Consider the following 27740-nt stretch of genomic DNA (forward strand, 5'->3'; position numbering starts at 1 on the left):
ATGAAATAGCTCAAGAATGAAGTCTCCTCACTGAAGAGGGATGGCGATATCATACACCTCACACATGTCCCAGATGTAATCAAAGAAATCCAAGCATGAGCAACGGACTGACCCCAAAAGGATGCAAGCTGGAATGAAGCAAACCTTGGTCCAATCTAGAAACCATGTAAATGGAGGCAACACAACATCTGGCAAATCTTCAGATTTTGTTGTGGTATACTGTAAAAATTATCTTGTCATTTGCATAATAAAAACAGTTATAACATATAATATAGAATAACATGGTTTAGATGCTAATAGCACATTGCAAATTATATAACAACATACACATCTTATTGTCTACTACTAAATTTGTTCAGATGAAGTCCACATAGAATAATGTCCTTGGTACTTAATGCTCCTCAAATGGTGAGCTGCCCATGTTTGTGCAAGTAATTGCCACACCATTGTAAAGGGTTCTTCTAGTCTAAATCTTAACTGAAAATAAGTTTAATTTTGTAGAGTGCTCCAGAGCAAAGCATTCCTTGGTGAAGGTATTGTTGGCCTGTGTCAGAAAGAAAAGAAGAAAATATACAAACATGTGAAACTGATAGGATGGAAAGAACCAGTTGGTCCTTCATGCTGACCATACGAAGGGATCAATCTAAAGAAGTTGGATTTGAAAACACTGTGTGTAAGATAAATTAAGCTTCTAGAGATGGAAGAGGCAAAAGGTGGAACATGCTGTTTTAAATAGTTGCTTTTCCAACCGTTAAATATGGAGGAATATAGCAGCACAGTAGTCCTCTCTTTAACCAGTCCAGAAGGAGGTAGGATTTGTTTCAGGCCTCAGGGGGTTGCATAAACTGCTGTCCATAAGTTTCAAGTGGTATATACTTTTAACATCAAAATAAACAACTCAGACAAGCGATGTATAGTCTAGCTCACTGTTAATGGCTAACTTGATGTGGCAGCCAATCTCATTTGCAGTTTATTGCCGACACTCAGATCATGTTGGAGTTACCTAATGGGCTTGTTAGGACCTTCTCATATAATTAGGTGAAGATTCTTGCATCTTCATCCAAAATGTTTACTTTTGAATTTTATTATAAAGTAGGTAATAGTTGTTCAGCACCAATGTTAATCCTTCAGTTTTGCAGTAAGGGTAAGGTGTAATGTGACATTTAACCCTGACCAAGTTGTTTGATTTATTCTCTTCATTATGTCTTTCTGTGATCATCCTTAAATGAATCGCATTGTGCACCATCGATGCTGTGACTCAAAGGAATTTCCTTGCAATGTACTTCCTCCACTAACCCAGGACTGTATATTTATTATTGTTATAATATTCCATTGCGGAACCAATTCAGCCTTGTTTTTCTCTACGTCACTGCTATGTTTTACTATTTTTTAAATAATCGGCATGCCATGCTGTAGAATAGATTGTGATACAAGAGAATCCTTTTCTCCTATATCATTCCAGCAGATTCACTCCATTAAACCTGTGATCACACTAAGCGGTTTCTACAGTGCTGCCAAAAGCTTGGAAGGTGCCAGAGACAGGCTATCACTGTGCACAGTGAGTTCAGCTATGCTTTCCTTCAACATGTTTTTCCCCATTCCATGCCATGTTGACGATTTGCTAAATCATTGCTGACTTCACCAAGAGTGACAACTGCCTTTTCTTGCTAATATTGGCAGGGAAAGATATCCTTCACTTCTTGAACAGTATTTGAAAACAATGGCATTTAAAAAAGAAAAGGAAAATAATGCAGCCAACTGGTACAATTTAGAAGTTATTTACAACATGCTTCTGGAGCAGATGTCTGGTATGACCATCTTTAACAGTGAGATATCTGGTAACTGATGAGCAATCACAGTCCAGAGGTTTATTATGTAACCTCCTATTCCTGCAATGGCCAATAGATAATATATTATTAAAATATTATTCAATCTAGAGTTGTGTGACTCTGTAAGAGTCAGAACAGAAAAAATAGCACTCCCTTGACAGTTTTCATGGATTGCAAAATTATGTTTTTAGATCCCTTTAGTCATAAATGTACACTTGCTATTTTCCAACTAATCTTTGCACAATAACGCTGTAACTTTAGTGCATTTTTGTGTCTGTTTTCATCTTAACTATTACTGATGAAGTTGCTATGGTAACAACCTCAGCTGTTCTATCTGACATTGACATCCTGCTGCTGTCTTTCCCTCTCTACAAGACATCGTACCTCTCATTTCATTAATGTAATTAATTTCAAACAAAATTGATTGCGACAGATTAGAATGTAAGTTACTACAGATTTAAAATAATGGAGGTTAAACTGTTATTTAATGGCAACTTCAATTAAACTTGCATCCCACAACATAAGTATTCCTTATAGTTTTATTAAATATTTGAACCTTGATCCTTTTGCTTGTGTAATGTTATTGGTACTTATTTTGAATGATGTGATATTGTTATCTAAATTAGCCCTAGACTTAGACAAACCTTCTTCTTTATAGAGCAACGTTTTAACTTGAACTTCGAGATGACAGATGCTAAGTTTAGTTTCTCAGGTGAGTGACGACAACAGTCTTACTTTTTTCCCCTCAGCTTACTGTATACTTTACTGGACAAGAGTCCTTAAGTGTGATATCATCTGCAAAAGCATAAATGTTTTTCTCCCACTGGTGCTAAGCGTTTCATTACAGATGATGAACAGAGGAAATGGTCAGAGCTGAAAAATGTGTTGCTGGAAAAGCGCAGTAGGTCAGGCAGCATCCAAGGAGCAGGAGAATCGACGTTTCGGGCATAAGCCCTTCCTGCTCCTTGGATGCTGCCTGACCTGCTGCACTTTTCCAACAACACATTTTTCAGCTCTGATCTCCAGAATCTGCAGTCCTCACTTTCTCCCAGGAGGAAATGGTCACTCAATGTAATCATGCTTTAAGGTCGTTTGTCCAGCTTCTGTACACTCTGTCAAGTTCCAGTTGACAAGGGTTACTTTGGTGATCTTTTGTGGTTAAATCCATTAAAAAAATGTTTGTGGAATAATAAATGATTGTCTTTTTAGGGCAGAACTGGAGTATTGCTGAACAAGATTGAATCCTTGTAGGAAGCGTGGTCCCAGCATGGCTAAACACTTAATAAGACTACAATGTTTGAACTTTTAGCTTTACTTCTTTAGTTTTCAACTTAATATTAAGAAGGACTGTAACATTTAACTTTTAACTTTATTTCTTTTTTTTACACTATACTAAGAATGACTGTAATGTTGAATTTTTAACTTTGTTCTTTATTCTACTTACTTTGTTCCTAAGTTTTTGTATGCAGATACTTGTACCTCAAATGGCGCTGTGTGTGGCGACATTGAAAACTTTTCATTGGACTCTTGTGCTTTTGTACTTGAGTAAATGTGACAATAAAATATGAATCTAAATCTAACATTCTGTTATAGATTCGCTTCTTGCATGCATCAGGAAAGATGCACGAATGCTATCTTTCAAAGAGGACAACCATTTATACAGCAGGAGGAAAGGGTACTGATTGGTCTGTAAGTCGACTCTTAGAGCTAAGTCATATCCAGGTATTGAATCCTTTTTGAATTAAACAAAATATAGTAGACAGTAGCTTCCTAGTGCATTCTCCATGGCAATACCTCAACCAATGATAGTCTAATTTGTCAACCAATCAGCATCGCATTCTCATGTGGTACATATTACTGCTCCCTTTGAAATTTAGCACTTTTACATCATGACAAATGAAAGGCAAAAAAAGCTTTGTTAGCATGTCTCTTTTCTCAGCAATAAACTTGTCTTTCCTGTAAGCTCTAAAAACTTAAATAATCAAGAGTAAAACGGGAGTGGCTAAAAGTTCAAACATTGCATTCTTTCTTAATATGCCAACACCATGGGCTTGTAAGTACCTTACAAGACATCTTGAGGTACAGTTAAGAAAAATAATAAGGGTATGGTTGATGGAGCAATAGAGACAGGTTGGGACAGCATAATGAAAGTTAGGTGTTGAAGATAGATTTTGAAAAAGTTTGCTGTCAAGGAGGACAGAGAATTAGAGAGGCTCAGAGGTTTATTTTGGGTATTCAATTAGTAAGACTGAGATTTCTGGACATTCTGTCATGAATGGTAAAATAAAACAGTAGAGGTAATGCACCCCTGGAGTCAGAAGGAATGATGGTGCAGAAGGGGATGTAGAAAGTGGCAGAAGTAGGCTATAGACAGCTCTGTTCTGGAAAGATTGAGGTTTATGAAGTATGAACCCTGGAAGATCAATGAGAAAGAGGATATGGGGCTGGACTTTACACACCCCACCACGCATGTTTTCAGTAGTGACCATAAAATTAGGTTAGGTGGCTGGCTTACCACCTTCCCATACATTGCTAAAGCTCATCTCCATAATTCGCTAAAAGTCTAAGCTCTGAAATGAGTTGCCCACCTGCCATGCTTAAATAATCAATGATCAGTTAAGTTACTAAATACACCCTCTTCCCATCATCCTCACCAACCCCATGTAAAATCAAGCCCTTTGTTTCTAGCCCCAATGGGAGGTACGAGCACACTGTGAAATAGAATCTTTTGCTGGGATTCCCAGACATTGCTGCATGAGAAATCCTCTCGGCTGATCGCCATGTGGTTTGAGGCTGTCTGCAACATGTACTGTAATCTTTCTCTTCCAGAATGGGGATCTGCTTAGTCTGGCATGTTGTCCTTGTCTTAAATATGATGTAGTTAGCATGTTAGCAACTAAGTACAGTTTACACTTGTGTGATAGACATTGTTACAGAGACGATAAGAGAACCTGGGAGGTAGGTATTATGCCTTCAAGATTCTGAGTTATTCTCCCATAAAGTCTGAACGACATTATGATGAGTGGTGCTTAAGGCAATCCACTCCATTAACCTTTCACACCGTTGCACAATTCTCAACAACAATCAGTGGAAACTCCAATGCAAAGGCAGATAAGGCTTCAGTTTGGTATCACATATGAGAAGCTGTTCCTCTGTCAGTGCAGCAATCCCTCAGTGCTGCACTGTGGCATTAGTCTTGGTTACATGCTCAGGTTAAGCAGTCATTATAATAGATCAGTAGAATCCCACATGATGCATGTTTCTTGAGACTTCAGTACAGTATTGTGAAAGCAAAAAAATGTGAAAATCTGTAAAACTAAAATAAGAATAAAGGAAAATGTTGGAGTTGTGCAGCAGATCCATGCGCATTTGTGAAGAGAAGAGACAAATTAATAACTAGATGAAAATATTGCATTGTGACTCAAAAGCTGAGCGTTGAGGCAATGCTACATGTTCAGAGTTGTCATTCTTCATTTGAGACAATAAACCAAGGAACTGACTGATCCAGTGATTAAGGTGGGCCTCATGGATCTTGTGGCACTATTCAGGGAAGGGAGCCAATATTACATCCTAAACCAAATTCACCATCAAGCACATTACCTTACCATACACCTCATGGCCTTTTGGGGAAAACATGTACAATATGGCTCTTGAATGAATCTGCTCCTGAATTAACACTGATCCAAGCTTCAAACTACTCAAAATGTGTCCTTTGAAACTTTTCTAAGAAGCAATATAATGTTTGGTAATTGCAAGCTTTTTTGTGTGTTTCTGTTCTCTCATTCGTAAAAGGTCTATTGAGCTGTCTCATTGCTATCATGTCCTCACATGGCTTTCAGAGTTAATTTACTCCATATGCCGAATCCCTTTGTATTACAGAACTCCATGAAACTGCCTTATTGTCTCATTTTAAAATTACATTCCCTGGCTTTTGAAACCTTCATAAACTTGAACAATTTGTCCAGATCAGTTTTACTAATTTCTGCTCTGATCTTGAAAACTTTTTATTAAATCACTTCAAGTTCAATGCATCCTGTTTTTAACCTTAGTATTTTTCTTGGGTTCTCTGAAGTGTTGCTTCTTCCTCATTTCCGTTTGGTACACGATTCTCTCTTCTTCAATTCCAGCAGAGACAAAGCCAGCCTCATTAATAAAGGTCAAACGATTCATTTGCAACTGTTAAGGTGGTGAGTTATCCACTCTCCTATCACATTACATGAGTTAGCATTATAGATAATGTGCCATCTGAAAGAGTATGGTGTTGATAGACCAGTGGTAAGTGTTCATATTTACCATCAAAAGTGATCAACCTGTCACCCCATACAGACCACTTGCCTCAAATTTTAAGTCCACTCCATTGTGTTTGCCAGAGATATTTTCAAACGATATAATAATGTTGCAAAAATGATAAATGGCCCAACATAAATGCACATGCATGTAATGTGGGATGCATGATTGAAGCAAACGAAATGGGAGAGAATTAAGCAGCCAGAGTCTAAATGAATAGTTTTAAATCTGGTGCGAACATCTTCATAGAATCTCTATAGTGTGGAAGCAGGCCATTCGGCCCATCGAATCCACACTGATCCTCTGAAAAGTATCCCACTCAGACCCACACTTTATCCCTGTAACCTTGCATTTCCAATGGTTAATCCACCTAGCCTGCACATCCCTGAACACTACAGACAATTTAACATGACCAATTCACCTAACCTGCACATCTTCAGACTGTGGGAGGATACCGGAGCACCCAGAGGAAACCCATGCAGACATATGGAGAATGTGCAAACTCCACACAGACAGTCACCTGAGGGTGAAATTGAATTGAGGTCCCAGGAATTGTGAGGTAGAAGTGCTAACCACTGAGCCACTGTGCCACACTGTAGCACATAAGCATTCTTACAGCCTTTGTTTTAAGAAGGCAGTGACCAATTTAAAATTGATAGCTAACTTTGATATTCTGATGAGTACTGAAAATGCCATGGCATTGAATGTTATGAACCAAGTGTATGGGATGATTATAGTCGGGTGTTAGTGAGCTTTGAGAAGATTTGTAGCTTAAGTTGAGGTTCTGGATGTGGGTTTACTCGCTGAGCTGGAAGGTTCATTTCCAGACATTTCGTCTCCTTACTAGGTAACATGTTCAGTGAGCCTCCAGATGAAGCATTGTTGATGATTCATGCTTTCTATTTATATGTTTGGGTTTCTTTGGGTTGGTGATGTCATTTCCTATGGTGATGTCATTTCCTGTTCTTTTTCTCAAGGGGTAGTAAATTGGGTCCAAGTCAATATGTTTGTTGATAGAGTTCCGGTTGGAATGCCATGTTTCTAGGAACTCTCGTGTATGTCTCTGTTTGGTTTGTCCTAGGATGGTTGTGTTGTCCCAGTCGAAGTGGTGTCCTTCTGCATCTGTATGTAAGGATATTAGTGAGAGAGGGTCATGTTGTTTTGTGGCTAGTTGATGTTCATGTATTCTGGTGGCTAGTTTTCTACCTGTTTGTCCAATGTTGTGTTGTTACAGTCCTTGCACGGTATTTTGTAAATGACATTAGTTTTGCTTGTTGTCTGTATTGGGTCTTTCAAGTTCATTATCTGCTATTTTAGTGTTTTGGTGGGTTTGTGGGCTACCAATGATGCCCAAGGGTCTGAGTAGTCTGGAAGTCATTTCCAATATGTCTTTGATGTAGGGGAGAGTGGTTAGGGTTTCTGGACATGTTTTGTCTGCTTGTTTGGGTTTGTTGCTGAGAAATCTGTGGACTGTGTTCATTGGGTACCCGTTCTTTTTGTATACACTATATAGGTGATTTTCTTCTGTTCTTCGTAGTTCCTCTGTGCTGCAGTGTGTGGTGGCTTGTTGGAATAATGTTCTAATGTGGCTCTGTTCGTGGATGTTGGTGGGGTGATTGCTTCTGTAGTTCAATATTTGGTCCATATGTATTGTTATCTACAGGAAAGGTTAATCAAGGCCTCCTTGTTTTGTACTATATGTTCTGGTTTATAAAGGCTAGGATGTTGCGTGCTTTATTAACAGTTTTCTGAACGTGCCCTGCCACTTTCACACATTTCCACAGGTCTCCATTCCTGATCTTCTTATAGCATTGTATCCTTTATTTTCTGTTGCACTTCTTCATTATTCCCACCAAAATGAATCACTTCATGAAGCCCCATTGCACTCAGGTTAGTTGCCAGAATTGGATACTCTGAGATATAATGTGAGGAAAAGACACATTTTATGTAATGTATGAAATGGCTTGAAGCAGTCATTGTGCTCATTAAGTTAAGAATGGTGCATGTGGAGATTTCCATTGTTCAGTAGTGGCCTAACAGTGTGATTATATATCCATTCTGCCTAAATGAGCTTGGAAAGATGGTGGAATATTAAATCTTCAGAGCTTTCCTTGTGAAATAATTTTCCTCCTATCAGAAAAAAAACAAGGCTTGGTAACCATTTTAAGTTTTCATGTTTCACTGGTCAACCGCAATTTTTCACTTTAGTGTAACTAGTAGCTTCACAAAAATACTGAACATTGTTGGAAAAGTAATACATTTGTAGCAGTCAACAGAGTATATTTTCAAATGAGCTAAACCAAACAAAAATACAGAACTCCTGAGAAACTGAAGCAAACCTTGTGGCAACCACAAACTAATTGCTAGTGAGGGAAATTGTAACTGTTACAAATTTTGAATATAAGAGGCAAATTTGCTTGTAACTGCTGCCAATTCCTTGTACTGTCTGCAAACTATTCATTACCGTTTTGGCAGAGGCTTTGCTGCTTCTGTTGTAATTCTGCCGCTCTCCGGAATGAGTGTCATCCCTTTGTCAGGGGGCCAAATAGCAGCTCCACCACTGAATACACTCTGTGTGCATTTTAACTGGACCCATTAACTGCCTATGCTTTCCTGAGAATGAGCACTTTACTGAGCTCCCAGCTAAAATCACTGGTCTTTGAACAGCGAAGAGGGCAAGAGGAATCATCGGCATTGACTCGGTTTAGCTGTGGTAGGTTCTTGTCAAACGCACTTCTTCAGGACCGCCTCTGTGAAGTGCTATGCCCAGCAGGAGTGTGGAACGTAGTTGCTCTTTAATCGTGCTCCTGAGCTCATGTTCCTCACTTTTTAAAGGAGGGCTGAGTGCATCACATCAATGAGAAGAGCTAGCGCAGAACTTGGTTGCAGACTTTCTCCTGTGCCCTATGCTGAGCATGGTACCATATATTTTCTATATCTATATGTCATTTATTCTTTGTTTCTTGCTAGCATTAGCAGCTAATTGCTATCACAATTGTCTCCTTGCCACACAAATACGGAGACTATTCTTCTTGTTGAAATTATGAGTGTTCAATGTTAATGATATCAAACCATAAACACAGATGTTTTCAAGTTGCATTCCACAGTGCCATCAAAGGAAGCAATCTGTTGACATTCTCAGAGTCTAATGAACTACCAGCCCCAATATTATGACTAATGGCCAAAGCTATACATGTGCACATGCATGGGATTTATGAATGTCGAAATTACAGTAGAAATCTGAACGTTATTTTCAAGATTCTGTGGCTGACATTAATGTCTTCTATTGCATAGGCTATTGAGAATAAATCTGTAACTCGCTGCCTGTTTCATACCAGCAACAAAGAGCTACCCAGGCAATCCCGATTTTAGTGCTTTGTGGAATTCTTTTTTTAAAGATTTGCTCAATCTCTGCCTGTGAACACCACTCACCTTTGGCTCTGATTGAACATCACCTCAAAATGAGGGCAAGGTGGTGAGAGCCATGGAAAGAAAGCTGAGAATCGGAGGATGGAGAAAGACTGGTCCTGTTCAAATTACCTTCCAACAATCAATTCTCAGAGAGTTAAAATGTTACTGCTCATCAGAAGGCCATTTGACTCATCGCATTTGTACCAACTCTTTGGTAGAATCATTGGTTAATCCCACTCCCCTGCTCGCCTGTTGAGTTTCTGCCACACTCTCTGTTGTTCTTTCAAATTTCCAATGTCCGCAGTTATTTGTGCTTACTGTACTGAAGTGTTGTTTAGGCTTCTGAAGCTGGGCCTGAACACTGAATTTCCTGACGTAGAATTAACGGTGTTACCAACATGGAGTGAATGAGGACTGCAGATACTGGAGATCAGGGTCAAAAAGCACAGCAGGTCAGGCAGCATCTGAGGAGCAGGAGAGTCGACATTCTGGGCATAAGCCCTTCATCAAAATAGACAAGTTGGCAATACACGTCAACCAAAACAATTCCATGCCACATTCAAGGGTATTTGATACTTATTGCTATTTATTTAAAATCAAGGATTTAAATCACAAGTTGATATAAACAAGAGTATTTCCTCATGGCCCCTATGATTCTTTTCGCAATTACCTTGAGTTGAGGCTGGGCAGCAGCTAACTACAAGCACAACTTGCTAGATTGCCAGTCCAATAAGATGTACCTTAGATGGCTTAAGGCAATGATTTCAAAATGCTATTGTATGGATCACACTGTCCCATCTGAAAATCTAGATACATTCCAAGCAACCACCCTGCCCTGGCATGTTTGCATGATGAAAAGCATAAAAACTTGGCTGACCAGAGAGAAATGGTGCATTTGGCAGAAACAATTTGATAATAGTACATGAAGTGACAGAAATAAAAGCTAGCAAGTCACAGTCTGAAAATGGAAGGTAGAATTCTAACGGTATTGTACTAGTGCTGTGTGATATTCCTGGCCCAGTACTGACACACTGTAAACCCGTTGAGGATCCTTTTGGGATCTGCTCTGCAAAGCTAGTTTGAAAACCACAAAATCAATGAACTTAAAAAATGACGACTAGCTTTATTTTGTGTTTAAACCAAAAGGCTAATGATCCAGGGAAAGGATCATTTAATAGATTTTTTTTAATATAAGCTTGGAAGGACTTGCCTGCATTAACTAAATATCACACACATGTTATATTCAGCTCCAAACAACAGGCTATATAAAAAAAAGGATAGGCAGCAAACACCCCTAAATGTGGCATGGATTGTTTTAGTTGATTTGTATTGCCAACTTGTCTATGTTGGTGAAGAGCTTATGCCAAAATGTCGAATCTCCTGCTCCTCAGATGCTTCCTGACCTGCTGTGTTCTTCCGGTGCCACACCTTTTGACCCTGATCTCCAGTATCTGCAGTCCTCATTCCCTCCATGTTGGTAACACCGTTAGTTCTACATCAGGAAATTCAATGTTCAGGCCCACCTTCAGAAGTCTAACCAACGCTTCAGTACAGTAAGGACAAATAACTGTGGACATTGGAAATCTGAAAGAACAACAGAGTGTGGCAGAAACTCAACAGAAACTGGCAGTGTGTGTAGACAGAGAAACAGAGTTAATGTTTTGAGTCAAAATTGGTGTGCTGAGGCTACTGGCAATGCTGACATTCAACAATCTCAATTCACCCAGTAACTTGGATAGTAAAAACTCCATTGCACACTTTGTAAAGGATTAGTGAATTAACAAGGCCCACATTCCTTCATCATCCAAGGACAGATTAACAGCTCACTCACATTAGTGCTACTTGTGGGGTCCTGCTGTTTGCAAACTGGCAGCTGAGTTTGCCTTCACTGCAAATGTGCAGTTATTGTAATGCAAAGTCTTTAATTGTTGTTATGTTTTTGGTAAAAAGTGAGATATGACTGCTTGTGAATGTATTCCTAAGAAATAACTACAATCTTCTGTTCAGATTTTTTTTTTGCTAGGAAGTCTCCCTATTAAGTATCACCTTCAGAGGGCCTTTTATATCAATGCATAGAATTGAATCGTAGATGGTTTTGACATAGAGTCCCACTCCCTGGCTCTTTCTCAGTAGCCATTCAGTTTTTCTTCCCCTTCAGATCTCTAATCAATATATTCTCAAATATAATATCATTAAATTTGCTTAGGGAAAAAAAATATTATGTCATACCCATGTTAGAATTTCACCTTTCTCTTGTTACTATAGAATTAAAATGACCCCAAATTTGGTGACCAATCTGAGTTTATTCTGAATTGTCACAGCGTTTGAAGTTTTAGAACAAAAATAATTTGTCTTTGTGTAGCATCCTTATTGTCCAGGAGCTGTTAATTATGGTTTAGGTTGTGATGTCACTAGTGGTCAAAGTGACATCAAAGTGTAGGCCCCCAACAACTACCAGAGCTAGAGGAGGGACTGAACTCATGTTGTTGGTATTACACATTACGCATACACTCACCATCTAGCTAACCAACATCTCTCCAAGAGTCATTAAACTAAACAAACCCATCCCTTTTTGATTGATAACAATTACCTCATCTCACTGTCTTTCACAATGCCATTACTTTCCAGAAATACATCTGTTATCTCTTAAAGTCATTTATAAAGTTTCACTGTTTACTTTGGTGGTTTTTCTCATTAATTCAATCCAACTGTCTATTACCCGTTGTAAGATAGTTTTTTTCTCCTGATTTCCCTGCTGACTCCCAATTCTAAAGTTATCCCCTTTCGTTTATGAACCCTTTGACATCCAGAACAATTTGACTGAATCAAGCCTGTTCATAAATTCTGAAAACTTCTAATAGTTCCTCTCAAACATTTTTTTTGTTCAGATAATAAGAAGCCTATGCAATTCCTCATGATAAATTGGATTGGATTTTATGTTTTCTTTTGGGAGGGTGAAGAATGCAGAAGGGAGACTATATGGTCCACTCACTCCCGCCTCCATTGTTTCTGCTTGTCCAATCGGGCACTGGTTGGCCAGTGAGAAAGAGGCCAATTAGAGATGTAGAAAAAGGGCCTAAGAATGATTGCTGACAAGAGCATCATATGTTATAGGGCTAAGATCATGACTATCAGTTCATGAGCCTCCTGTTGTCAGAGTCTCTTTTATGGAGGCAAAATGAGGCTATAATGATAATGTAATTGTCATACAGTATAAGGTATCGTAGCTCTGTGGTTCACACTGCTACCTCATCGCATCAGGGACCCATGTTTGATTCTAATCATGGGCGACTTTTGGTGTGGAATTTGCAAATTCTCCCCATGTCTATGTAAGTTTCTTCCAGGTGCTCCAGTTTCCTCCCACAGTCAAAAGACATGAAGGTTAGGTAGATTGGCCATGCTAAATTGCCCCATGATGTGTAGACTAGGTAAGTTAGCCATGATAAATGTGGGGTTTCAGGGAAAGCTGGGGGTGGATCTGGGTAATATGTTCTTCAGAGGGTTGGTGCAGACGCAATAAGCCAAATGATCTCTCCCTGCACTTTAGGGATTCTACAATGAAATTAAAAACATGTGCAAATACTACCACCTTCGCCAACACAGTCTGCTGCTATACTCAACCATGGTCCTGGTGGCAGAACCATTCTTCTGCCCTTGTCCTGCCCTGCCACAGCTGTTAGGAACATTTATTTTTTGTGTCTGGCACCTGAAAAAAAATGTAGCCAGCAATGAGAAATTTGCAGACCTTATTAGTCATTTCAGAATGGCAAGCAGACTGCAGCTATCCACGTTCACTTACCTTCTGTAATTTCAGAGAATGGCATGATGAACCAATCTAATATCAACGCACACTGTTTTACATTCATTGTGAGATAGGGCCCACCCAATTCACGGCTGTGAAGTTCAACCATTCACTGCATATTTGCATTTGTTTATGGGACATGGGCATCACTGGCTGTGCCAGCATTTATTGCCTGCCCACATTGCCTGAGGGCAGTTAAAAGTTAACCACATTGCGTTAAGTCTGCAGTCACATGTTAGCCTGATCATGTAGGGATGACAGATTTCCATAGAATCCCTACAGTGCGGAAGCAGGGCATTTGGCCCAACCAGTTGACACTGACTCTCCAAAGACCATCCCACCTATCCCTGTAACCTGCATTTCCCATGGCTTATCCACCTAAACCACGCATCCCTGGGCACAAAGGGCAATTTAGCAAGGCCAATCCACCTTATCTGAACATCCTTTATTAATGAAAGAGATGGGTTTTTACAACAATCAATTGTAGATTTTTGCTGAAGTCAAAATTCACATTTACTATAAACATAAGACTGTGAGATGGCCCTCCATTTCTGTTCCAGCAGCAGGAAGAGCGGGAGTTCTAATCAAGAAGGACTCTTGTGTGTTGCTAAGGTAAGGCTTTTCAAGTTATATTTCTTGTGTATTGTGTGATTGATTAAAAGTTTAATTGGTTAAGTGAATAAGACCGTAGCAGAGAACTACTAGAAATTATTTAATGCATAAATTGTAAAAGTTAAGTAAGTAAGTAGTTATCGCTGGACAGATATGAGCTGTAGCTGAACGATGTGGGAGCCAGCTGATCCCATTGTGAACGGCAGTGAGCACATCTGCAGCAAGTGTTGGTTGCTGGAAGAACTCCAGATCAGAATTGATGATCTGGAATCTGAGCTTCAAACACTGCGGCACATCTATGGAGGAGGAGAGTTACCTGGACACTTTGTTTTAGGATGCAGTCACACCCAGTAGGTTAAGTAATTCAAATTCAGTTAGTGATCAGGAACAATAGGGTGTGACTGTAAATGAGGCAGGTAGGGGGATTCTGAGTTCAGTAGTGGAGGAGCCTCAGCCCTTGACCTTGTCAAACAGGCATGAACTTCTTGCTCATTGGATGGATGAGGAAAAGGACTGTAGACAGGATGAGCCAGCTGACCACGGCACCAGGGTGTAGAAGGCCATTCAAGAGGGGGGGGGGGGGGCAAAAAGACAAGCAGTTGTTATAGTGGATTCTACAATTAGGGGGACAGATAGTAACCTTGGCAAGCCTGATCAGGAATCCCACATGGTGTGTTGCCTGCCTGGTGCCAGGACATCTCCGACTGGCTTGAAAGAACATTGGAGTGGGAGGGGAAGGATCCAGTTGTTGTGTTTCATGTTGGGACTAACAACATTGGCAAAACTAGGATGTAAGACGTATTTGAGGATTATCAAGCACTAGAAAGGAAATTGAAGTACAGGTCCTCAAGGGTCATAATCTCTGGATTACTGACCAAACCATGTGCCAATTGGCATAGGGATAAGAAAGTTAGGGAAGTAAACACATGGCTAAGAGATTGGTGTGGGAAAGAGGGATTTCATTTCATGGGGCATTGGCATCAGTTTTGGAACTGGGTGGGATCTGTACCATTGGGATGAACCGATCTGGAATTAGTGTTCCAATGAAAAGGAGAAACAGGGTGGTCAGTAGGACTTTAAACTTCCGAGTCAGTGGGGAGGGAAGGGAAAGCAAAAACGACAGGGAGTATCAAGTTAAATGGAAAGAAAAGCAGCATGTGTGCAGTTGGGTTTAAGCTCAAGGCAGACTAGGAATGTAGCAAAAAGGAAGGATAACTTAGGACATTTTATGATTTCCAATATCTCTAGTAATGGTAAGAAAGTTAGAATTAAGGCACTTTACCTGAAAGCTTGTAGTATTGGGAACAAAGTAGATGAATTAATGGTTATGATGTGGTAGGCATCACAGAGATGTAGTTGGAGGGGGGGTTCAGGACGGGCAATTAAACATCCACGGATTTATAATTTAGAGTCAGAGTCATAGAGAGGTACAGCATGGAAACAGACCCTTTGATCCAAATCATCCATGCCAACCAGATAACCCAACCCAATCTCGTCCCACCTACTAGCACCCGGCCCATATCCCTCCAAACCCTTCCTATTCATAGACCCATCCAGATGCCTTTTAAATGCTGTAATTGTACCAGCCTCCACCATTGCCCCTTAGGTCTCTTTTATATCTTTCCCCCTCACCCTAAACCTATGCCCTCTAGTTCTGGACTCCCCCACCCCAGGGAAAACACTTTGCTTATTTATCCTATCCATATCCCCCATAATTTTATAAACCTCTATAAGGTCATCCCTCAGCCTCCGACACTCCAGGGAAAACAGCCCCAGCAGATTCAATCTCTTCCTACACGTCAAATCCTCCAACCCTGGCAACATTCTTGTAAATCTTTTCTGAACCATTTCAAGTTTCACAATATCTTTATAGGAAGGAGACCAGAATTGCACGCAATATTCCAACAGTGGCCTAACCAATGTCCTGTACAGCTGTAACATGACCTCCCAACTCCTGTACTGAATGCTCTGACCAATAAAGGAAAGCATACCCAATGCCTTCTTCACTATCCTATCTACCTGTGACTCCATTTTCAAGGAGCTATGAATCTGCACTCCAAGGTCTCTTTGTTCAGTAACACTCTGTAGGACCTTACCATTAAATGTATAAGTCCTGCTAAGATTTGCTTTCCCAAAATGCAGCACCTCACATTTATCTAAATTAAACTCCATCTGCCACTTCTCAGCCTATTGGCTCATCTGATCAAGATCACATTGTATTCTGAGATAACCTACTTCGCTGTCCACTACACCTCCAATTTGGGGGTCATCTGCAAACTTACTAACTATATCTCTTAAGCTCATATCCAAATCATTTATATAAATGACAATAAGTAGTGGACCCAGCACCGATCATTGTGGCACTCCACTGGTCATAGGCCTCCAGTCTGAAAAACAACCCTCCACCACCTTCTGTCTTCTACCTTTGAGCCAGTTCTGTATCCAAATGGCTAGCTCTCCCTGTATTCCATGAGGTCTAATCTTGCTAAACAGTCTCCCATGGGGAACCTTGTCAAACGCCTTACTGAAGTCCATATAGATCATGTCTACTGCTCTACCCTCATCAATCCTCTTTCTTACTTCTTCAAAAAACTCAATCATGTTTGTGAGACATGATTCCGTGCACAAAGCCATGTGACAAGAAGGTGGGCAGAGGGGGTGGGTTGCCCTGTTAGGTAAGAACGAAATTAAAGCTATGGCACTGAATGACATAGGGTCAGATGATGTGGAGTCTGGGTGGGTGAAGTTGAGGAACCGCAAAGGCAAAAAAAACCATAATGGGAGTTATGTACAGACAGTGGTCAGGACCAGTGGCACAAGATGTACTGGGAAATGTCAGCAAGGCAAGGTCACGGTGATCATGGGGGACTTCAATATGCAGGTGGACTGAGTGAATATTGTTGATGGTGGATCCAAAGAAAGGGAATTCATAGAATGCTTACAGGATGACTTTTTGGAACAGCTTGTGATGAAACCACAAGGCAGCAGGCTATTCTGGACTTAGTGCCATGCAAAGATCTTAAAGTAAAGGAACACTTAGGAGGCAGCGATCATAATATGGTAGAGTTCGGACTGCAGTTTAAAAGAGAGAAGGCAAAATCGGATGTCGTGTTGTTATAGTTAAATAAAGATAATTACAGGAGCATGAGAGAAAAACTGACAAAAATCGACTGGAAGCAGAGCCTAGGGGGGATGATAGTAAAGCAACAATGGCAGGGGTTTCTGGGTATAATTGAGGAAACAGTACAGACATTCATCCCAAAGAAAAAAAAGATTACCGTTAGGTGGGGAAAGACAGCCATGGCTGACAAAGTAAGTCAGGAAATGTATCAAAGAAAAAGAGAGAGCCTATAAAGTGGCCAAGAGCACTGGGAAATCAAAAGATTGGGAAGGCTACAAAAATGAATAGAGGATAACAGAGAAATAAGGAAGGAGAGGATCAAATATGAAGGTAGGCTAGCCAGTAATATTAGAAATGATAGTAAAAGTTTCTTATCAATACATAAGAAACAAACGAGAGGCAAAAGTAGACATTGGGCCACTCCAAATTGATGCTGGAAGGCTAGTGATGGGAAATAAGGAAATAGCTGAAGAACTTAATAAGTACTTTGTGTCGGTCTTCACAGTGAAAGAGATGGGTAATATCCCAACAGTTAAGGAGAATCAGGGGGCAGAGTTGAGTGTGGTAGCCATTACAAAAGAGAAGTGCTAGAAAAGCTAAAAGGTCTAAAAATCAATAAATCTGGCCCCAGTGGGCTACATCCTAAAGTTCTGAGGGTGGTGGCTGAGAAAATAGTGAAGGCGTTGATGTGATATTTCAAAAGTCGCTGGAGTCAGGGAAAGTCCCAGATGATTGGAAAATCACTGTTGTAACCCCCTTGTTCAAGAAAGGATCAAGACAAAAGATAGAAAATTATCGGCTGATTAACCTCACCTCAGTTGTTGGTAAAATTCTCGAATCATTGTTAATGATGAGATTCCTAAATTCTTGCAAGTGCAGGGTTGGATTAGAACAAGTCAGTGTGGGGAGGTTGTGCCTGACAAACCTGTTAGAGTTCTTTGAAGAGGTAACAAGTAGGCTAGGCCAGGGAAACCCAGTGGATGTTATCTATCTACACTTCCAAAAGGCCTTTGATAAGGTGCCTCATGGGAGGCTACTGAGTAAGGTGAGGGCCAATGGTGTTCGAGGTGAATGACTGGCATGAGTTGAGGATTGGCTGTCTGTCAGAAGGCAGAGAGTTGGGATAAAAGGATCTTTTTCAGAATGGCAGCTAGTGACAAGTGGTGTCCCGCAAAGTTCAGTATTGGGGCCATAGCTGTTCACTTTATATATTAATGATCTGGATAAAGGGACTAGAGGCATTCTGGCAGTTTGCCAATGATATGAAGTTAGGTGGACAGGTAGGTAGTACCAAGGACGTGGGAAGGCTGTGGAAAGATTTAGACAGTTTAGGAGAGTGGTCCAGGAAATGGTTGATGAAATTCAATGTGAGCAAATGCAAGGTAATTCACTTTGGAAAAAAGAATACAGGCATGGGCTATTTTCTAAACAGTGAGAAAATTCATAAAGCCAAAGTACAAAGGATCTGGGAATGTTAGCCCAGGATTCTCTGAAGGTCGACTTGCAGGTCGAGTCCACGATGAAGAAAGCAAATGTAATGTTGTCTTTTATCTCAAGAGGGTTGGAATATAAAAACAGTGATGTGATTCTGAGACTTTATAAAGCTCTAGTTAGGCCCCATTTAGAATGCTGTGTCCAGTTTTGGAGCCCCACACCTCAGGAAGGACATACTAGCACTGGAATATGTCCCACAGAGATTTACATGGATGATCCCTGGAATGGTAGGCCTAACATACAATGAATGGCTGAGGATTCTGGGATTGTGTTCATTAGAGTTTAGAAGGTTGAGGGGAGATCTAATAGAAACTTACAAGATAATGCATGGCTTAGAAAGGGTGGCCGCCGGAAAGTTCTTTCCGTTAGGCGGGGACACTAGGATCCGGGGGCACAACCTTAGAATTAGAGGCAGTAAATTTAGAACAGAAATAAGGAAACATTTCTTCAATAGACAATAGGTACAGGAGTAGGCTATTCAGCCCTTCAAGCCAGCACCACCATTCATTATGATCATGGCTGAACATCCACAATTAGTATCCAGTTCCTGCCTTATCCCCATAACCCTTGATTTCACTATCTTTAAGAGATCTATTCATCTCTTTCTTGAAAGTATCCAGAGACTTGGCCTCCACTGCCTTCTGGGGCAGAGCATTCCATATATCCACCACTCTCTGGGTGAAGAAGTTTCTCCTCAACTCTATTCTAAATGGCCTATCCCTTATTTTTAAACTGTGCCCTCTGGTTCTGGACTCACCCATCAGCGGAAACATGCTTTCTACTTCCAGAGTGTCCAATCCTTTACTAATCTTATACATCTCAATCAGATCCCCTCTCATCCTTCTAAACTGAAGCATATACAAGCCCAGTCACTCCAATCTTTCAACATATGATGGTCCCTTCATTCCAGGAATTGACCTCGTGAATCTATGCTGGACTCCCTCAATAGCCAGAATTTCCTTCCTCAAATGTGGAGACCAAAACTGCACACAATACTCCATGTGCGATCTCACCAGGGCTCTGTACAGCTGCAGAAGGATCTCTTTACTCCTATACTCAATTTCTCTTGTAATGAAGGCCAGCATGCAATTAGCTTTCTTCACTGCCTGCTGTACCTGCATGCTTGCTTTCATTGACTGGTGTACAAGAACACCTGGATCTCGTTGTACTTCCCCTTTACCTAACTTGACTCCAGTTAGATAGTAATCTGCCTTCCTGTTCTTGCCACTAAAGTGGGTAACCACATTTATTCACATTAAACTGCATCTGCCAGGCATCTGTCCACTCACCTAGCCTGTCCAAGTCACCCTGTATTTTCATAACATCCTCCTCGCATTTTACCCTGCTACCCAGCTTTGTGTCATCAGCAAATTTGCTAATATTATTTTTAATACCTTCATCTATATCATTGATGTATATTGTAAACAGCTGCAGTCCCAGCACCGAACCTTGTGGTACTCCACTGGTCACTGTCTGCCATTCCGAAAGGGACCCATTTATCAATACTCTTTGCTTGCTGTCAACCAGCCAATTTTCAATCCAAGTCAGTATTTTGCCCCCAGTACCATATGCCCTAATTTTGCTCACTAATCTCCTATGTGGGACTTTATCAAAGGCTTTCTGAAAGTCCAGGTACACTATGTCCACTGGCTCTCCCTTGTCAATCTTCAGCCAGAGAATGGAGAGCCTGTGGAATTCATTGCCACGAAGTGCAGTGGATTCCGGGATGTTAAATGTCTTCAAGGCAGAGATTGATAAATTCTTGATCTCCCAAGGAATTAAGGGCTATGGAGAGAGTGCAGGTAAATGAGTTGAAATGCCCATCAGCCATGATTAAACGGCAGAGTGGACTCAATGGGCCAAATAGCCTTAGTTCCATTCCTATGTATCATGGTCTTATGGCCTTATAGATATAGGAGCAGAAATTAGGCCATTCAACCCATCAAGTCTGCTCTGCCGTTCCATCATGGCAGATAAGTTTCTTATTTCCATTCTTCCACTTTCTCCCTGTAACCCTTGATCCCCATAATACTCAAGAGCCCATCTATCTCAGTAATAAATTTCCTCAATGACCTGGCCGCCACAGCTTGTCCCTGGCTGAAGAAGATTCTCCATAGCTTTGTTCTAAAAGGTCTTCACTTTACTCTGAGGCTGTGCCCTCAAGTCCTACTCTCCTACCAATGGAAACATCTTCCCAATGTCCACTCTGTCCAGGCCTTTCAGTATTCTGTATGTTTCAATTAGATTCTCCTTCTAAACTCCATCGAGTATAAACCCAGAGTCCTCAAATGTTCCTCGTATGTTAAGCTTTTCATTCCTGGGACCATTCTCGTGAACCTCCTCTGAACATGCTCCAGGGCCAGTACATCCTTCTTGAGATATGGGACCCAAAACTGCCCACAATACTCCAAATGTGTTTCTACCAAAGCTTTATAGAGTTTCAGCAGTACATCTCTGACTTTATATTCAAGTCCTCTCAAAATAAATGCCATCATTGATTTGCCTTCCCAACTACTGACACAATCTGCAAGCTTACCTTGAGAGAATCCTGGACTAGAACTCCCAAGTCTCTTTGCACTTCAGATTTCTGAATTCTCTCCCCATTTAGAAATAGTTCATGCCTCTATTCTTCCTATCAACGTGCATGACCTCACACTTTACCATGTTGTACTCCATCTGCCACTTCTTTGCCACTCTCCTAATCTGTCCAAATCCTCCCCATGTCCTCAATACTACCTGTCCCTCCACCTATCTTTGTATCATCTGCAAACTTAGCCAGAATGCCCTCAGTTCCTTCCCTTTTATCCCTACTCTCTGCTTTCTGCCAGACAGCCAAGCTTCTATCCATGCTAGCACCTTGCCTCTGGTGCCATGGCCCCTGATGTTACTCAGTAAGCTCCTGTGTGACACCTTGTCAAAGGCCTTCTTGAAGTCCAGGTAGGTAAAGTCCATTGGTTCACCTTGGTTGAAAATGCTCATTACTTCCTCAAAGAATTCTAACAGATTTGCAAGGTATGACCTCCCCTTGATAAAACCATGCTGACTTTGCTCTATTTTACCATACACTTCCAAGTATTCAGAAATCTCATCCTTCGCAATGGATTCCAGGATCTTACCCATGACCAAGGTTAGGCTAATCAGTCTTTATAATTTTCCATTTTTTGCCTTACTCCTTTTTTAAACAGGGGTGTCACATTAGTGATTTTTCAGTCTTCTGGGACCCTCCCTGATTCAAATGAATCCTGAAAGATCACCTCTAACGCCACCACGATATCTTCAGTTATCTTCCTTCAAGGTTTACAAATGGTGAGATTATGGTGGGAATCAAACCTGTACCCCTCAGAATATTAACTTGGGTCTTTGGTTTACTAACCATTTACATTACATCCACACCATTTCCTCCCTCTAAATTCATTGTTTTTTTTAGAAAAGTGATCTTATCGAAACACAAAAGATACTCCAGAGTTTGATAGGGCAGAGACAATACTGTGATCTGTGATGGAGTCTAGATCCAGGGACACAGTTTCAAAATAAGAAGTCATCCATTTGAGAAACATATGAGGAGGAATTACTTCTCTCAGAGGGTTGCTAATCCTTGGAATTCTCTTCACTAGAGGGCAGGGGAGACAGGTTCTTTGTATATATTCAAATCTGCATCAGCCATATTTTGCTTGACAAGTGGGGTCAAAGGTTATGGGGGGCAGACAGGAAAGTGGAGTTCAGCCAGATTAAGCTTGAGGGGCTGAAGGGTCTACTTATGCTCTTAATTCTTATGAGCCATTTAGCTTAATCCAATTTTCCAGCCCTTGTAGGTATAGCACTTGAAGTGTATATCTAAGCTCTTGTTAAATATCATAAAGACTTTTGCCTCAACCTTTTCAGGTATTAAGGTCCACCTCCTCACCTGCCTCTGGGTGAAAACATTTCCCCATCAAAACTTCCAACCTCTTATCCAAAATCTACACCATCTAGTTAAGGATCAGAGGAAATGGGATCTTGCTACTCACGGTATTTAGACCCCTCAGGATGTTATATTTAATTGGGTCACTTAATTTCATCTGTTTCAAATAAAAACAAAGCTTACCTTATACACTACTCAAATTCTCCCATCCATGTTGTGTCCTAATTAATCTTCTCCATACTCATTTCCATCAATCATTGAGCCTTTTGGCTTCAGTAGGTTCGAGTCACGGAAACAGGCCCAGGTCAGATACAACAGTGATTTTATAGTTAGAACAGAGAATCCCTAAAATGACACATTGTGAACTCAAAAGTGGTCAATTTTCAGTGGGGAATTAAGTCATTAAAATGATTAAACCTCCCATCTCTAAAATGCATTACAAAGTCATGTAAATAAAACTTTAGACTGTTACTCATAATTTACTTCAGAAAGCATGGAATATACGGACCAGTGCATGTTGTCTGTGAACAATGGAATGAAAGCATTCACCATTTTTGATGTATCATTTTCAGAACTAATGCACAGACTGTGGCCACACTTGAATGAGATGCATAACTGCTAATAGAATTTTAGTAACGTTTGCAAAATTATTGTAATTTTTAATGTTGAATTTATGAATCCTTACACACTGAACATAGTAATGTAAAAATTGTCAAGAATAGTAAAAGCTACTCCCACTATTACTCTCTATCTCATTTTACTGGAAGCATAAAACAAATACTGACCAAAATTTTAAGCTTTTCACCCTTATACAAGCTTGATGAGCACTGTGTGGCAACCAAGTCCATTAGAAACCTTAGCTCTATTTATCTCATAAGATTATAAAAATCACTAACTGATGTTGCTACCTGAGATGGCATCTGGCAGGTGAAGAGCTGTATGTAAAACAAGGATGTCCCAGATGCTTGAGTAGGAGTTTCTAATGGGCAGCTTGAGAGTATCTGTTGGGAAAGGTTGGCGTGCTAATTAGGTAAGTCTTAAACATTCAACACTGGAAACTTAGAGAGCTGTTACAGAAAACTGATAGAGAGATCCTAAATATCTAAGTCTCATCTACTTATGGTTTACATAGCTGAATGAAATGGAATGTGAAGGGTAGAGTTGGATGTTATAATATGTTGAAGTAACAATGCTGGCACCTTCTCTTTTTGTGTTTTAAGAGTGTGTTGTGGTATTGTAGAGGGAGGAAAGAAATTATCTAAAATTTACTGCACTATAGTGAAACATTATGGATTCTGGGTTGAAAAGTGTGGTGCTGGAAAAGCACAGCAGGTCAGGCAGCAGCTGAGGAGCAGCAGAATCGACATTTCAGACATAAGCCCTCTGCCTCACAGTGCCAGAGACCCGGGTTCAATTCCCACCTCAGGCAACTGTCTTTATGGAGTTTGCACATTCTCCCCGTGTCTGTGTGAGTTTCCTTTGGGTGCTCCGGTTTCCTCCCACAGTCCAAAAATGTGCAGGTTAGGTGAATTGGCCTTGCTAAATTGCCCATAGTGTTAGGTGAAGGGGTAATGTAGGGTGAATGGGTCGGTGTGGACTTGTTGGGCCGAAGGGCCTATTTCCACAATGTAAGTAATCTAATCTAAGCATCTAATCTAAAAACATTCCTGTGGAAGGGCTTATGCCTGAAATGTCGAGTCTCCTGCTCGTCGGATGCTGCCTGTGCTTTTCCAGCACCACACTTTTCAACTCTGATCTCCAGCATCTGCAGTCCTCACTTTCTCCTAGTTGCTGCAAAGTTATGGATTCTACCTAATTTAAGCTGGCCACTATCAATAATAGGTAGCGAGATACATGTATCCCAATAAGCTCATGCCACATCTAAAGAATATCTCAAATTACAGCCAGCATTCCAGCTTGTGCTACCCAAAATAGAAAATGAGGAATTTTGTAAACTTCCGGTGTTGTAGAATCAAATTTCTCAACAAATTAGTTTAATTTGTATGAGCTTCTGAGCTCGTCAAAAGACAAAATGTGGGTATTCACCCAAGGAGACCAGTGGACAACTTTATGCTTTTCCCCAATTTATAATGAACTTTTATTCACTATGATATACATAATTCTCTGCTCAAGTCAGCAAACCGACAACAGCGGTCAGGATAAAGGCAATGGCAGTAATCCTTAGATTATTTTGTATACTCTTCCTATTCTCCCCAGGAGAGCCCCTGGCACTTGTTGGTGATCATTATGCACCACCAACCATCACCCTTCAATCAAGTTACATGATAGACATATATAGTGGGGAGACAGGCCGCTTACTTGCGGAACGTTTCAGAGAACACTTCTGGGACACCCGCACCAACCAACCTAACTGCCCCGTGGCTGAACACTTTAACTCCCCCTCCCACTCTGCCAAGGACATGCAGGTCCTTGGCCTCCTCCATCGCCAGACCCTGGCCACACGACGCCTGGAGGAAGAGCGCCTCATCTTCCGCCTAGAAACCCTCCAATCACAAGGGATAAATGCAGATTTCTCCAGCTTCTTCATTTTCCCTCCCCCCACCTTATCTCAGTCCGAACCCTCGGACTCAGCACCGCCTTCTTGACCTGCAATCTTTTTCCCAACCTCTTCGCCCCCACCCCCTCTCCGGCCTATCACCCTCATCTTAACCTCCTTCCACCTATTGCATTCCAACACCCCTCCCCCAAGTCCCTCCTCCCTGCCTTTTATCTTAGCCTGCTTGGCACACCTTCGCTTATGCCTGAAACGTCGATTCTCCTGCTCCTTGGATGCTGCCTGACCTGCTGTGTTTTTCCAGCAACACATTTTTCAGCATCTCCAGCATCTGCAGTCCTCACTTTCTCCTATATAATGTCTTTTTCAAGACACCTCTTCTGTAGTATCGTAACAGGGAGAAAGTGAGGCCTGTAGATACTGGAGATCAGAGTCGAGAGTGTGGTGCTGGAAAAGCACAGCAGGTCAGGCAGCATCCGAGGACCAGGGGAATAAATGTTTCAGGTATAAGCTTTTCATCAGCAGTGAGTGAGCCCTCATTTCTGAAGAAGGGCTTCTGCCCAATACGTCGATTCTCCTGCTCCTCGGATGCTGCCTGGCCTGCTGGGCTTTTCCTGCACCACACTCTCTACTGTAGTATAGTAGCACTTGATTTTAGCAGAGTGCTGGGAAGATCATGACCATTCTTCCCGATTTTTGATGAACAGCAGTTCGTAATTCTGCTTTTTCCATTTACACCTTCTCTAGCTCCAGTTTTTGTCTCTTTATGTCTTCCACCCTCAGCTCCTTTTGCTTTCCAACTGTCATGGACCTTTCCACTTATTCTTTGCTGCCCGTTCTCTGCCTTCATAAAACACCGCATGCCTGTAACTTCCAACAGGACAGAGGAAGGGTCATTAATCTGAAATTAATGTTTCTCTCTCTGCCTTGTTACTGGCTCTGCTGGGTATTTCCAACACAACACTGTTTTGAATATGAACAAGTCTGCCTGAAAATAAGACCAAGAACTTACTAGTAGTCGCCATGAACAAAACTAAATAAAGCAGCACTCCATTCTAGTATCCGTGCTGTAGGAAGGATGTTGTGAAACTTGAAAAGGTTCAGAAAAGGTTTACAAGGATGATGCCAAGGTTGGAGGGTTTCAGCTACAGGGAGAGGCTGAATAGGCTGGGGCTGTTTTCCCTGGAGCATCGCAGGCTGAGGGGGGACCTTATCAAAGTTTATAAAATCATGACGGGCATGAATAGAGTGAACAACCAAGGTATTTTCTCCAGAGGAGGGGAGTCCAAAATTAGAGGGCATAGGTTTAAAGTGAGAGGGGAAAGATTTAAAGGGGACCTAAGGGGCAACTTTTTAACACAGAGGGTGGTGCGCATATGGAATGGGTTGCCAGAGGAAGTGGTGGAGGCTGGTATAATTGCAACATTTAAAAGGCACCTGGATGGGTACATGAGTTGGAAGGGTTTATAGGGATATAGGCCAAGTGCTGGCAAATGGTACAAGATTAATTTAAGATATCTGGTCGACATGGATGAGTTGGACTGAAGGGTCTTTTCCGTGTTGTACACCTCTGTGATTCTACAACTGCCTGATATCTCCCACATTGTTTTTTGCGCTTTTCTCATTTTCCTTCATATCCAAGCGCCAACTTAGCAGCATCTTAAAACATGCACCTCATATTATTGGAGGGTAGCTGTTGATGGGAGAGGTGGGTGAGTGAGCAGAAGTAGTGGTTTCGAGTCAAATACCACTTTTGACAAATCCGGGACAGGGAGCTAGATAAATAATGTTTGTCTTCAATAGGGGTAGGTGGAACCTTAAAGTTTAAATTCCATACGGCCACCCAGGAACATCAGTGAGATAAAAGTTAATGGCAGACATTTATCTTTCCATTCTAATTGAAATTATAACAAAAAAAAGCTTTTCATACCTTACTTTCATGAGATAAGATGTAGGTAAATTATATTAATAAGGTAACAGATATCATAGTGAGTGTCAAGGTTTTTTTTCCCTAGCCAAAATAATGCTTGGGATGTCAGCTGCGTATTTATTATAGCTTTAAGATATGTGTGTGTGTGGGGCTAATTAAAAATGTGAAAGTGTTCAGCCGAGTCCTGCTTCCCTGTATGTCTCCCTGCCAACACTTGCCTGTTCTTCTGTCACCGATCCAACTATTTAGACTTCAGAGGGACTCCTGCCAAGCCACGCTGCAAGGCATTGTGGGAGCTGAGAGCCCTGAAGGTGCAGTTGATTCTTTTATGTGTAAAACATATTTTCTAAATGAAAAATTCATACAGTTATCAGGGGTTTTATTCTCTTCAAAGGCTAAGGCGTCACTGACCTGAATTCACAGCCTCGCTGGCACAGATGTAGATTTAAACAGAGGAGAAAGAACACCCTCAGATCGACAGGAATATGTCAGTCTGCAGTCATTGTAAAGCTGAAGAAGACGAAAATGTTGCTCAAACCTTTCAATGGTATCATTCGGAAAAGCACATACTGCAACATAATGGGTAGGATCAGTGACTTGGAGGGGAGATGTAATCTAATGGGCAAAATCAGTGTTCTGGGGGAGAGATTTATTTAATGAGTGAAAGCACACACTTGGGGAGAGATGTAGTAGAAGAGGTTATGTCTGAATCTAATATGCCAATGAAACATATTACAGGAAGTGATGAAATGCCACATGATCCTACCCTCTCTTGCAGCTTCTCCACCAAGAAGAAGTAACAAAAAGATATTTCTTAATGAAAGTTCCTTACCTTAGC

The 27740-nt window shown here is 41.0% G+C and overlaps 1 long non-coding RNA gene across 1 annotated transcript; it reads left to right on the top strand.

The window, feature by feature from the left end:
* Window positions 1–8946: 8946 nt before the first annotated feature.
* On the top strand, window positions 8947–27205 carry LOC148149364 (uncharacterized). The gene is made up of 3 exons (XR_015757751.1): window positions 8947–9034; window positions 13890–13941; window positions 27152–27205. It is a non-coding gene; the product is annotated as an uncharacterized LOC148149364 (long non-coding RNA).
* The last annotated feature ends 535 nt before the right edge of the window (window positions 27206–27740 follow it).

This window comes from Chiloscyllium plagiosum, unplaced genomic scaffold, assembly GCF_037043375.1.
Source record: "Chiloscyllium plagiosum isolate Xiang-an unplaced genomic scaffold, Cpla_swu_hap1 HiC_scaffold_8, whole genome shotgun sequence".
Classification (NCBI taxonomy): Eukaryota; Metazoa; Chordata; class Chondrichthyes; order Orectolobiformes; family Hemiscylliidae; genus Chiloscyllium; species Chiloscyllium plagiosum.